An 11,038-nucleotide genomic window follows, 5' to 3' on the forward strand; every position below is an offset into this window, starting at 1 on the left:
AGATTTTTTCTTTTTCTTTGATTTTTTGGCATTTCTGAGGCTTTTTTCTCTACTTTTTCGTTATTTTTATATCTCAACTGTTGGATGTACATAGGCAGTTTTCTTCCTCTCATTTGTTTTCTAGATAAAAGTTTTTGTTTTATTTATTTGTAAGACTCCAGAGAGATATATCTTTTACTAGGCATTTTAGGCCCATTCCATGAACTATTGGTAGTATTTTTTAAAAACAGATTTTAAACACTAGTATGAAAATCTAAGTCAAATTCTTAGTCACTTCTTCATTAACCAGTTGTTCATATTCAAACTTTCTTTGTCCTATGCAACTTTGCCTTTGGTATAAGACATAAAAAAGACCTCTTTTATGAAGTTCTTCAGGTATTTTGTTTTGTTTTATTTTACCTCAGATGTAATAATCTCTAGCAATTATTTCTAGGGTCTTTATAGCAGTATAATTTTTTAACCATGTGAGTCACCAGGAGTAGATATTAATCATCAGATTTGACAAGTCTTGGGGTGGTCTCTATCACTTCCTGGGTACATTCCCTGGGAAGACAATAGGCTTTTCAATTGTAAATGTTGTTCACACATCTCCATCTGTGAGAAATTGTTCATTATTATGCACGTCAAATTCTTGCAGGGTCTGAGACTTTCCAAATTAGCATGGACTGACTTTCTAAATGGGCAAAAGAAGACTTCTGAAAGGATTTTTTTCAATAGTCAAGGAAAGATATTGAAAAGCAATTAAATCTTTGATTGAGGGGATATAGGGTAGGGATCAAATTCAGAGAGGTTGAAAAAAATGAACAATGCCCAGAGCACATTTAGTACTATATTAACATAGAAGTTGTCCTGAATCACAGATCTTGACAGACTCAATGAAACTAAATCTATAAAAAAATCTTCTCTTGTTTAATAAAATAGAAATATATGTCATATATGTTTATATATATATTACACACATATCTAGATAGAAATATATTATATCTATAAAATCAAAAGGATAGAAATCTGTCTTTTGATTTTGTGTTTTTTTTTTAACTTTTTACAGTCTATATTGGTCTCACAGAGGAGTGATATATTAGGCTAAAAGAAAAGTTTAGTGGGGAAAAAAATGAAGCAAATATTTAGAAGTTGAGCCTATTATTTGTTCTTTTTTGTGATTTTTAAAATCCTGCTTATAAAGGGGCTCAAGAAATTGGATGACTTTTTCCAGTATGGGAGAAGCTTTGAATCTGCAATTAGAGTATCAGTATCAACTCCAAAATACACTCATGTAGCAATCACCCATGTCTTTGTGTTTCATTAATTTCTACTTCATCTATAAAACACATTAAAATGCCTTTAAATATAGCAAGTCTTATAAAACTTTACCTCTCTGGCACACAACAGTGTTGAGGAAAACTCATGTCTGTTTATTCTCCAAAAAAACATTTAAGAAGAAGCCCTGAGTATTTTGAATAAACGTGCCCCAAGGACTTGAATGAAATTCTGATGGACTATGCAACAAAATATGTATGTCTAGGAATATCTTCAGAATCTCTAGATGTGTATGTATTAAGTCTAGATAGAGAAAGAAAGCAAATTTTCCAAGTACTAAGATAGAGATAATGACAAAATACCAAAAGTCTCACAAACCAATATGGGCTGGAGAAATCTGCTTATAAAGTACAAAGCAAAAATATTCCTCTAAATCCCTGGCTGACTTTTTGATTGTCAAACCAGGAAAGAGAAAAATGAAAAAAATATTCAGAAATAAAGCTCTGTTTTGAGCCATTTAGACTTATAGGAAATCTGAAGAAATTTGGTTTGGTATCCTGGAACACAGAACAATTACCATCTACTAGAGACAGAAGAGAACTGTGGGAAGAAGATGAAGAGTGAGCAGCAGGGTCATCAGTGCAAGATGGCAGAAGATACTGAAATTAGGGATCAGGGAGTGACTGCCCTCTGCTAAAATCTAAATAGAACAGTAGGAAATGTGGGTTATGGACCTCTCAGACAGGGTAAGAAAATTCTTCAAAATATACATAGACCCTCTTGTCAGAAGGGAGTTAAGTATGATACAGTAGAAAGAATACTGGATTTACAGCCAGAAAGTTTGGTTTTGAATATTGACTCTAACTCTTCCTAACTGTATACTCTTGGACAAGTTGCTTCACCTCCCTTTGAGTGTTTCTTTACCTATATAATAATATAGTTGGTCGAGATGAGATATAATGTTTCATCCAACCCTAAACTTAAGAATCTTGGAACATAAGAGATTTTAAAGCATTAAAATTCATGTGAATGTGAGATAGTGAATTAAAATGGATTGCTTTCAGAACCAAATGACCTATGTTCTACTTCAGAAGTGACTTGAGTAAAGGTATGATCTGTGTTCTACACAGGACACCTATGTGAAGTTTGGCAAATCATTTTTTATTATTAATCCTTTACTGTTTTCCTATATATGGAAGAGTTTGGAATAAATTACCTCTATGGTCTCTTCCAGATTTGAATCTTATTGTCCTATTATCGGGTGAATAAAATGAATATTTTTGTCATATTTCTCAGTTCTAGCTCTGATTGTATGGAACTTGATGTATCAGAAAGCTCTGTTTTGAGTCAGTGGGAAACAAGCACTTTTCCATTTCAGGTTTCATCCATACCAATAAAAGAGTTGAAAGGTTTCTCAGTGTTCTGGAAAAAAATGTTAAAAATTAAACAATATTTTGAACCCCAGATATCTTAGTTATTCTGTAACATTATTCAGGAATAATTTAGTATTTCCAAGTAGATCTGGGCTATTCATAAGACAAACAAAACTGTGTTTTATTCTCTTCCTATTTTACCTTGTTTTTAAATCAACTTGCTACTTTTCTCCAAGGACAGAGAAAATAAGCCAATGATTTTCTTTGGCAGAAGTCTTCAAGAGGTCTTCAATAGTGTTTAACTTTCTAAAACAACTAATTAAAATAAGTCATTAGAGAATCTTGTGAGTTAATTTTTTTTTTCATTTATAGATGTAGAAGTTAGTTTTTTATTCATTTAGTCCATAAGTTTACAAAAACATCAGTCTTGGAAAATGGCATTATGTTGATTATCTTCCTAAAAACATGCTGTCCCTTTTAATAAGACCATACTAAGGAAGTTGATGACAGCTTTTCTTATCTGAGTTGACATTAGGCACAATGATTCTGGAAAACCTTATACAGAAAAAATATCTTTGTATAGTTCCTTTAAAGTACTGGTAGGCAATCTTATTTCACTTTTTGTATAATTCCTATGACTAAACTAAGTAGGCCAGAATATTTCCTCAGATTGAGAACTCGTTTTTAGAGAGACTCACTTGTTCCTAATTTGTACCTATATGTAGGAAAAATATTTAAAATTCTTCACAAATAGGAAAACTAAATTTTTAAAATTTTAGAAAGGAAGAGGAGAAAACCCTCAAAAGTAGGACAGGAAGTGACTTGAATAATGAAGGAAGAAGAGACAGGTAAGAATGTTGACTAGGGAGAACAAATCAAGAAATGGAAGCAGATTTTTAAGGAAGTTTTTTTTCAGACAGGATTAAAAAGATTCACATTTTTAAACTTACATTGATTTGACATTCTAAGTTTTATATTATTTTAACACCATGAAGCACTTTTATGAAAAAATACAATATAAAAGTTATTCTGGTGGCAGAGAAGACCAAAATACAAACTCAGAATGCATCAAAGTTAATACTGCTGTATACAAAGGCTCAAAAAATGTGAATTGGTGTAGAGCCCAAAAAGAATTATTGGAGAAGTGCAGAAAAAAAAGATTTCAAAATCATTTGAGGGTTAAAAGGAAAATTGAGGAAAAAAGTGAATGAGGCAAGAAGAATGAGGCATGAGAAAGGAATTAACAGCCTGGTAAAGGAGGTACAGAAATGCTGAAGCATAATAGGGCAATTGATGATGTACAAAACTTAACTGAAGAGAAGAATTGCTAAAAAAGATTGGCCAGGTGGGAAAAGATATTTAAAATTTCACTGACTGTAATTTCTTAAAGAGCACAATTAACCAAATGAGAAAAGATGAAGAAAAAAATCACTGGAGAAAAAGAAATCCATAAAAAGAATATTTCAAAAAATGGGGAAAACATTAAAAAATCAGTGAAGAAAATAATTCCTTAAAAATTAATCTTGGACAAGTGGAAGCTATTGACTTCATGAGACATCAAACAACAACAACAACTACTACTACTACTATAATAAAACAAAGTCAAAAGAATGACTGATATATATATATATATATATATTTGGCAAAATAACTGACGGAAAAAAAAGACCCAGGAGAGATAATATAAGGCTCATTGAACTGCTTTAAAGCATGATTTGAAAAAGAAAGATGACATCATCTTTCAATAAGTTATCAATGAAAAATGCCTTGATATTCTAGAACCAGAGGGTAAAATAGAAGTGTAAAGAATCACTTCTTAAAAGGATTCCAAAATGAAAACTTTTAAGAATATTGTAGCCAAATTCCAAAATGCCCAGGTCAAATAGAAAATATTTCAAACCAATAAAAAGTAATATTTCAAATATTGTGGAACCACAATCAGTCTAACACAAGACTTAGCAGCTTCTACATTAAAGTATTGGAGGGGTTGATATATGATATTTCATAAGGCAAAGAAGCTGGGACTACAACAAAGAATTACCTCCCAGGAAAACTGAGTATAATCCTTCAGATGAAAAAATGGGCATTTTATGAGAGGACATTCAAGTATTTCTGATGAAAAAGACCTGAGCAAAATAGAAAATTTGACTCTGAAATATGTCTCAAAAGAAAGACAAAATGTAAATAAGAAAGAGAAATCATAGATTCAAAAAAGTTAAACTATATACAGCCTTACACATATAAGATGATACTTGTAACTCCTAAGAACTTTATCATTATTGGTGAAGTTAGGAGTATATATAGACAAAGGACAAGAATGTGAGTTGAATATGATGGTACATGTAACATCCATGATCCTAAAAGAGGTGAAACTACCTCACAGAATTCCATAGGACTCCCCAGAACTCCAGGAGAGGGGGAAGTTGGGGCAGTTAAGAATGTGAATATAAAAGCCAGGACTCCTAGCTTGCAAGAACACTCTTTTGGGGATTTCATGGGAGGCTGAGAAGGAGGGTAGGATTGCTCTTTTTGTTAGCTCATGTCTGACCTCAGGGAGCAGGGAGTTACTTTGCTATTTATTCAATGCAGACTGTATCAGGCTGTGTGCACTGGGAAAATACCTCATGTGCAGAATCTCAACAAATCTCTAATTTAAATAGATCTTCAATCAAGCTTGCCTCCACCATGTTAAACTTGATAACATTAGATTAAGAGAAAAGTAAGTTTGTGAGTGAGATAGAAGTTAAGTTAGTCAAAACACATTCCCTTTGGGGGAATATGTTTCCAACAAGTTTCATGACAATATTAGGTAGGTTACCTCACCCTTATCCTAAAATTGACCTCCCCTTTCCTTGTTTTCCTGATATTAATAAACCCCTTGCCTTGTTAAGTTTATTTTTTTGTTTTTTTTGTTTTTGTTTTTTTTAACCCTTAACTTCTGTGTATTGGCTCCTAGGTGGAAGAGTGGTAAGGGTGAGCAATGGGGGTCAAGTGACTTGCCCAGGATCACACACCTGGGAAGTGTCTGAGGCCAGATTTGAACCTNTAAATCAACTTGCTACTTTTCTCCAAGGACAGAGAAAATAAGCCAATGATTTTCTTTGGCAGAAGTCTTCAAGAGGTCTTCAATAGTGTTTAACTTTCTAAAACAACTAATTAAAATAAGTCATTAGAGAATCTTGTGAGTTAATTTTTTTTTTCATTTATAGATGTAGAAGTTAGTTTTTTATTCATTTAGTCCATAAGTTTACAAAAACATCAGTCTTGGAAAATGGCATTATGTTGATTATCTTCCTAAAAACATGCTGTCCCTTTTAATAAGACCATACTAAGGAAGTTGATGACAGCTTTTCTTATCTGAGTTGACATTAGGCACAATGATTCTGGAAAACCTTATACAGAAAAAATATCTTTGTATAGTTCCTTTAAAGTACTGGTAGGCAATCTTATTTCACTTTTTGTATAATTCCTATGACTAAACTAAGTAGGCCAGAATATTTCCTCAGATTGAGAACTCGTTTTTAGAGAGACTCACTTGTTCCTAATTTGTACCTATATGTAGGAAAAATATTTAAAATTCTTCACAAATAGGAAAACTAAATTTTTAAAATTTTAGAAAGGAAGAGGAGAAAACCCTCAAAAGTAGGACAGGAAGTGACTTGAATAATGAAGGAAGAAGAGACAGGTAAGAATGTTGACTAGGGAGAACAAATCAAGAAATGGAAGCAGATTTTTAAGGAAGTTTTTTTTCAGACAGGATTAAAAAGATTCACATTTTTAAACTTACATTGATTTGACATTCTAAGTTTTATATTATTTTAACACCATGAAGCACTTTTATGAAAAAATACAATATAAAAGTTATTCTGGTGGCAGAGAAGACCAAAATACAAACTCAGAATGCATCAAAGTTAATACTGCTGTATACAAAGGCTCAAAAAATGTGAATTGGTGTAGAGCCCAAAAAGAATTATTGGAGAAGTGCAGAAAAAAAAGATTTCAAAATCATTTGAGGGTTAAAAGGAAAATTGAGGAAAAAAGTGAATGAGGCAAGAAGAATGAGGCATGAGAAAGGAATTAACAGCCTGGTAAAGGAGGTACAGAAATGCTGAAGCATAATAGGGCAATTGATGATGTACAAAACTTAACTGAAGAGAAGAATTGCTAAAAAAGATTGGCCAGGTGGGAAAAGATATTTAAAATTTCACTGACTGTAATTTCTTAAAGAGCACAATTAACCAAATGAGAAAAGATGAAGAAAAAAATCACTGGAGAAAAAGAAATCCATAAAAAGAATATTTCAAAAAATGGGGAAAACATTAAAAAATCAGTGAAGAAAATAATTCCTTAAAAATTAATCTTGGACAAGTGGAAGCTATTGACTTCATGAGACATCAAACAACAACAACAACTACTACTACTACTATAATAAAACAAAGTCAAAAGAATGACTGATATATATATATATATATATATTTGGCAAAATAACTGACGGAAAAAAAAGACCCAGGAGAGATAATATAAGGCTCATTGAACTGCTTTAAAGCATGATTTGAAAAAGAAAGATGACATCATCTTTCAATAAGTTATCAATGAAAAATGCCTTGATATTCTAGAACCAGAGGGTAAAATAGAAGTGTAAAGAATCACTTCTTAAAAGGATTCCAAAATGAAAACTTTTAAGAATATTGTAGCCAAATTCCAAAATGCCCAGGTCAAATAGAAAATATTTCAAACCAATAAAAAGTAATATTTCAAATATTGTGGAACCACAATCAGTCTAACACAAGACTTAGCAGCTTCTACATTAAAGTATTGGAGGGGTTGATATATGATATTTCATAAGGCAAAGAAGCTGGGACTACAACAAAGAATTACCTCCCAGGAAAACTGAGTATAATCCTTCAGATGAAAAAATGGGCATTTTATGAGAGGACATTCAAGTATTTCTGATGAAAAAGACCTGAGCAAAATAGAAAATTTGACTCTGAAATATGTCTCAAAAGAAAGACAAAATGTAAATAAGAAAGAGAAATCATAGATTCAAAAAAGTTAAACTATATACAGCCTTACACATATAAGATGATACTTGTAACTCCTAAGAACTTTATCATTATTGGTGAAGTTAGGAGTATATATAGACAAAGGACAAGAATGTGAGTTGAATATGATGGTACATGTAACATCCATGATCCTAAAAGAGGTGAAACTACCTCACAGAATTCCATAGGACTCCCCAGAACTCCAGGAGAGGGGGAAGTTGGGGCAGTTAAGAATGTGAATATAAAAGCCAGGACTCCTAGCTTGCAAGAACACTCTTTTGGGGATTTCATGGGAGGCTGAGAAGGAGGGTAGGATTGCTCTTTTTGTTAGCTCATGTCTGACCTCAGGGAGCAGGGAGTTACTTTGCTATTTATTCAATGCAGACTGTATCAGGCTGTGTGCACTGGGAAAATACCTCATGTGCAGAATCTCAACAAATCTCTAATTTAAATAGATCTTCAATCAAGCTTGCCTCCACCATGTTAAACTTGATAACATTAGATTAAGAGAAAAGTAAGTTTGTGAGTGAGATAGAAGTTAAGTTAGTCAAAACACATTCCCTTTGGGGGAATATGTTTCCAACAAGTTTCATGACAATATTAGGTAGGTTACCTCACCCTTATCCTAAAATTGACCTCCCCTTTCCTTGTTTTCCTGATATTAATAAACCCCTTGCCTTGTTAAGTTTATTTTTTTGTTTTTTTTGTTTTTGTTTTTTTTAACCCTTAACTTCTGTGTATTGGCTCCTAGGTGGAAGAGTGGTAAGGGTGAGCAATGGGGGTCAAGTGACTTGCCCAGGATCACACACCTGGGAAGTGTCTGAGGCCAGATTTGAGCCTAGGACCTCCCCCTGTCTCTAGGCCCAACTCTCAATCCACTGAGCTACCCAGTTCCCCCCTCCCTTGTTAAGTTTGAGAGCCTGTGTGAAGTTATCCTTCGGTTATTCCAACCAATAGCATACATTACCTAAGCAAAATCTTCATCCAGGCAAGCACTGGAACAGCTATTACCTAGAGAGCAAGTCTGCTGTATTAGAAGACATCCTGAACCTTTATCTATTTTAGGGTTTAGGGGAATAACCTTTTAACAGTGGAAAATGCAAATCTCAGTGGGATTATTTCCTGTCTACCAATTTAGCCCTGGATTTTCCAAGCTTAAATAGCCTCCATTTCTTGATCTAAAGGGGATTCAGTTAAAACTGTTACTCTTTCTGCTACAACTGCCTCAGGAGAACTTTTATAGTGCAGAGGAAGATGGGAAAAGTAGGGAGAAGAGTCAACCTTACTCTTATTAGAATTGGATCAAAAGAAGAAGAACATACACATTCAATTGGGTTTAGAAATCTATTTTACCCTATAGGAAATCTGGAGTGGAAAGGGATAAAAGGGGTGGGGGGTTCTGATAGAAGGGAGGGCAAATTGGAGAAAACTTTACTCAGAAACAATACATTTTTGATGATAGGATAAAAGGAAAGAGAAAAGGATTAATGGGGATTAATAGAGTCAAAGGTAATACACAGAAATCATAATGGTAAAAAATAATTTACGTGTCTCTAATAAAGGCCTCATTTCTCAGATACATAGAAAAATGTGTGAAGGATATAAGAATACAATTAATTCCCTGATTGATAAATGGTCAGTGATTATGAAGAGGTAGTTTTCAAAGTAAAAACAAAGAAACAAACAAAGAAACAAATAAATAAAAGTTAAACAACCTCTAAATTACTATTAATGAGAGAAATGCAAATTGAAGTAACTCTGAGCTACCACACACACCTATCAGCCTGAGTATTATGAGAGAAAATGAGGATTACAAAAGTTTCAGGGAATGTGGAAAAATTGAGACACAAATTCCCTGGTGGGGCAGGTTGAACTAATTCACTCATTCTGTAGAGCAAATTGGCTCAATTTCCAAAGGGCTTTAAGTTGTATTAACCCAGTAATAAAAAAGACCTATATCTACACTTGATCTTAGCCAAAAGGCTGAGAAGCAATGAGACCTATATCTACAAAAATATTTATAGGAACTCTTTTTTCATAGCAAAGAAATGTAAAATAAAGGGATACCCTTCAATTACAAAATGGTTAAATTGCATTATATGATTATAATAAAATAGTATTTTGGGAAAAGAAATGATGAGCAGGATAACCAGAAAAATATGAAAAGGCAAAAAAACTAATATGAAGTGACTTGAACAGAATCAGAACATTGTATATATTCAAAATAATATATCAACTAATAACTGTCAATAACTTAGTTCTTTTCAGCAATGCAATGATCTAAGACAGTGCCAAAGGACTCATGATGAAAACTGCTATCTGCTTCCAGAAAAAAAAATCATAGATTCTGAATCCAGATTGAATCATCCTATATATCTTTATTTTCATTTTTTAGTCTTCTTCCACAAAAGAATTAATATGGAAAAAAAGATTTTACCTGCTTGTGCTTGTAAAATTGATATCAGATTGCTTACCATTTCAGTGAGGAGGGGGGAGAGAGGAAGAGATTATGAGAGTCAAACAAAAAATCTTTGTTTTTATGTGTAATTTGGGAAAATAATATTGAATAAAATTTCAGCCTGTGAAGTGAAAATAGTAATTACCCTTTGTTATCCAGAAGACTCTTCCATGGAAGTGAGAACTATTCTAAGTCCTTCCAAAATCCTTCAAAAGGATAGAAATGGTGATGGATTATATATCTGTTGTCTAAGGGTTAGCATGGCCATATTTATACTCACTTATGTTTCATTCTTTTGGCCATATTGTAATGAACTGTTATTCAGAAAATCTGAGACTTAAGTCAAGAAATACTTGGATTAAATCTCATTCCTGACATATATCTCTATGACCAAAGGTAAATCTATTGATCTGAATATCAATTTCTTCATCAACAAAAAGGGGATTATATAGCATATAGTAAGCATTTCACATAGATATGGTGAGAAATAAATGAGAATCTTTTCTATAATCTCTGGATGTCCTTCTAACTCTAGATCTATGATTCTTTGAAGGTGTATATGTGAAGCATGACAAACTTTCAATAATATAAATATATTATCTATTATTTGATATTAAGCCCTAGAAGGATTGAAATCCATCTCAGTAAATGAGCTGTGTATTCGGGGAGGGGAATAATGGGTAGCTAAAAATGATCAAAACTAGGCAAGTATTGTAGTGACAAAAACCACTGGCTTCTAGGAAATAAGGAACACTGACTCAAAGAATATTTCTCTCTCCTGATTAGGCTTTTTCTAACCCTAATATAAAGAAGGAGCTAAATGGCTGCATGAATAAAATATTGGGCTTAGAATAAGGAAGAACTGGATTAAAATCTGGCCCTAGACACTTACTAGCTATCTGACCCTG

The 11,038-nt window shown here is 32.9% G+C and overlaps 1 pseudogene; it reads right to left on the reverse strand.

Annotated features, from left to right (window-relative positions):
- Positions 1-9,487: 9,487 nt before the first annotated feature.
- On the reverse strand, positions 9,488-9,667 carry LOC123250832 (annotated as a pseudogene).
- Positions 9,668-11,038: the final 1,371 nt, after the last annotated feature.

The sequence above is a fragment of the Gracilinanus agilis genome, chromosome 5 (assembly GCF_016433145.1).
Source record: "Gracilinanus agilis isolate LMUSP501 chromosome 5, AgileGrace, whole genome shotgun sequence".
In the NCBI taxonomy this organism is placed as follows: domain Eukaryota; kingdom Metazoa; phylum Chordata; class Mammalia; order Didelphimorphia; family Didelphidae; genus Gracilinanus; species Gracilinanus agilis.